Genomic DNA, 3,416 nt, shown 5'->3' on the forward strand with positions numbered 1-3,416 from the left:
AATAAATCCCTCCTCCTGTTCACTCCTTCATAGCTCCTCTCCTGGAAGGACACTCCAAACTCCTCTCATTCAAACTCTCTCTCTCCTTGCATCTCTGGTTTTGTTCAAGTCTCCTCCTCATACCTTCCTCTCACATACAGCACCATGGCTCCTGACAACTGCTCTTCTCCAATATCCTAAAGATCCTTCTCCTCCAAGTCTCATTTTCACCTTCTTTATTCTTGCTTTTTTCCAATTCTATGCTTCTTCCAGCTTGCACCACAGTAGAGGATGAACTGGTTTCCAGCCTCTTGCCTTAAGGGCTGCTTGGGAGAAAGAATTGAAGGACTTACTGGGAGGCAGGGTGAGGGAGATTTGGGTGAATTTAAGGCAGAAATAAAATTAAATTGGTCTGGTTTCTTCCCTGAAATAACAGCCCATTGATAATAGATTTAATGTGCCCCCTGGACATTTTCACTGCATACTCCTAAATTTGAGATTTTTTTTTCAGAATGGAAGAGAATCTAATTTTTTGGGTACTTTTATAGTTCAGGAAAGTTTGCCCAAAATTCAATGATTAGGTGACCATTTGTATGTGGTCTACGATAAATTGGCATGCCTTCATTTAGCACACACTTGATATATCCGTGCTTGCCACTCTGACCTGGATGAGAGGTGATGACTATGGTTCGGTTGTCAAAAGTAGCTATTGGCTTTTGGAAGTTACACAATTCTTTAACCAGCTGTATGTTCATACTCATGAAAAGGTCTTCTCCTGGTGGAGTGAAAACAGCATGGTCCTTTTGACCTAAAACAATGATACTGTCTCCTGGCTCCAGGCTTGGTTCTTGGTCTCCTTCACCACAGAATGTTATCTTGTGGCCACCTTTCATGCCTTTGTCAATATGAACTTCTAAAATCTTCTCTCAAACTATCTTCCTTCCATTGCCTCTTTTACATCTACCTTTAGGACAGATTCATTCCTCATGGCCCTGGCACTTCATGCACACAGACTGAACTGGTTGAACCATTCCAGGTCAGATCTGATGAATTCTCATTTGCATTCCAGTACCTCGGCAATTGGGATGGCACTCTACTGCTCCTTTCTTACTACCTCTGCCTTTATATTTGTCACATACCATGCTCATTGGTTCTTTGGCAGAGCTAGTTTTCTTGTTGCACTACTATGTACACCTGCTGAGATTACTGATGAACATTTTTACCTCTCCTTTCTCTCTGCATCCTCCCTTCTCCTCCCAAAGATGTCCATTGGGGGAGCCAAAGCCACCACCAGCTCCACCGTCTTTAATTGCCTGTTTTCTTTTGTCATACAATACCCGCTTCTTTACATCAGAGAGCATTTTGTAAGCTTGAGAAATCTGTTTAAACTTCTCTCCTTCATTTAGAGTCTTATCAGGGTGGTACTTCAAGGCCAGCTTCCTGTGAGCCTTTTTCAATGCTTCCTGGATTTGACCCCCAAAACATCATAGTAAGTGGTTTCTTTCACCATTTTTGACAGGCAGTGAGCAGGCTGAGGCCCGTGTGGAGGAGCAGGAGAGAGCACATTGCTGTGGAGAACATAATTCTTAAGAGAACAAGAGAGAAGCTTCCCTTCCCCCTGCTCCTTCCCAGCCACTGCAGGGAATGGGAGCATGACTCCTGATTCAGACATTTCGGAAAGACAAGTGGAGACTTCGGAGGAAACATAAGGAGTCATTTTTGTGATTTCCATATTAACAAGTTCAAAGCAGCTTATTTATCACATGATAATGTTCTGCTTGGCGATTTCACATCCATTGCATTTCCTCTAATCTCACATCAACCTTTGGAGGTAATTATAGTCCCACTTTAGAGATGACGAAGCTGCTGGTTACGAAACTGGCCCAGGTCTGTGTGAGTCCTCAGCCTACAGCCTTCCCCACTCTGCCATGCACTCCCTCCATTGTCAAGCTAATGCTATTTAAAAAATAAAAGTAAAACAATAATAAGCCACATTAGCCTAACATAAATGTAACCTTACGCTTTTTCCTCTGTCTCCTAAAATGTTAGAAATGGATCTCACTCTCTGTATTTTGTTTGAAACAGAGAATTAAAAATGTTTCTTACAGAATTTTGATACTTTCCTCCAGGTGAAATATTTGATGTCCTGAGAAGTTTTTTGGTTTTTTTATTTATTTGTTTGTTCCCGACAATAGCATCAAATAAAATCTTTCACTAACCCCATCTTTCAGCCCTTTTCCAAGACAGCTCCTCCGGGGAGCCAATCTTGGAAGAAAATCATTCACCCACTGCGTAATGGAGACCAGACGGGCTTGATGGGCAGTCACAGGAGATGTAAATAGACAAGGAAGTCCAAAGTGGGTGTGAAGGTGAGAGACAAGTTGGGTGCTGCTGTAACAAAACACATTCAAATATGAGAGTGGCTTTGGGACAGTAGAGGACAGAAGCTGGAAGGACCTTGAGAAGATTACTAGTAAAAATTTAAAGGGTCTCAAAGAGACTGTCAGCAGAAGCCGATGTCTTTGAGAAGGCTATCGGTCCAGGATTACAGAGAAGTGAGGAAAACGTTACTGGCAATTAGAGAGAAGAGGTTCTGTTATGCAGTGACAGAAAGTTTAGCAACACTCCTGCCTGCAATAATGTGGAAAATAGAAAATGTACCCCATGCAATGGGTGATCTAGCTAAGGAGGTTCCCAGGCAGGGCGACAGGTCACCCTGGCTTGTTTTTCCCGCTGACATTGAAATGGGAAGGGAGAGCAATAAGCTCAAGAAAGAAAAAAAGTTACATATGAAGGAGAGAGAATCTGCTGAGTTTGTACATACCCTGCTTCTCCAGATGGAAAGCAATGTTGCATTAAGAATGGTTTCTGGAGAAAAGTAAAATTTAGGAAAACATGGTGTAAAGATGAAACAAATTATGATTAGAAAATTATTTGCTAAGACTGTGGAAAGGTTTAAAGTAATGTCTTAGAGAACTGTTCAGTCAAAACAAAAACAAAAAATCCAGGACTTTTAAGAATCCTTGGCAGCTTCCGCAGAAGCCCAAGATACATGGAGATTTATCATAAAGAGATTTGTAGCCCGGCCACAGTGGCTCAGCTGGTTGAGCATTGTCATGTGCAAGGAAAGGTTGCGGGTTCATTCCTGGTCAGGGTACATAGCGGGTTGTGGATTTGATCCCCAGGCGGAGTATACAGAAGACAACTGATCAATGTTTTCTCTCTTACATTGATGTTTCTTTCTCTCACCCTTCCTCTCTCTAAGCATGTCCTTGGGTGAGGATTAAGAAAAAGAGATTTATAGATGTGGCTTTTTTTCTTATGGCATGAACCACAGTATGATTCGTAGGAGGCTCTCAAAAGTTTTAAGAGAATGCCCTGGCCCAGTAGCTCAGTTGGTTAGAGCATCGTCCAGATACACCACGCCTGTGGGTTTG

The 3,416-nt window shown here is 42.2% G+C and overlaps 1 pseudogene; it reads right to left on the reverse strand.

Annotated features, from left to right (window-relative positions):
* Window positions 1-521: 521 nt before the first annotated feature.
* Window positions 522-1,489, reverse strand: LOC102432557 (annotated as a pseudogene).
* Between the last annotated feature and the right edge of the window lie 1,927 nt (window positions 1,490-3,416).

Source organism: Myotis lucifugus, unplaced genomic scaffold (genome assembly GCF_000147115.1).
Source record: "Myotis lucifugus unplaced genomic scaffold, Myoluc2.0 scaffold_167, whole genome shotgun sequence".
Classification (NCBI taxonomy): domain Eukaryota; kingdom Metazoa; phylum Chordata; class Mammalia; order Chiroptera; family Vespertilionidae; genus Myotis; species Myotis lucifugus.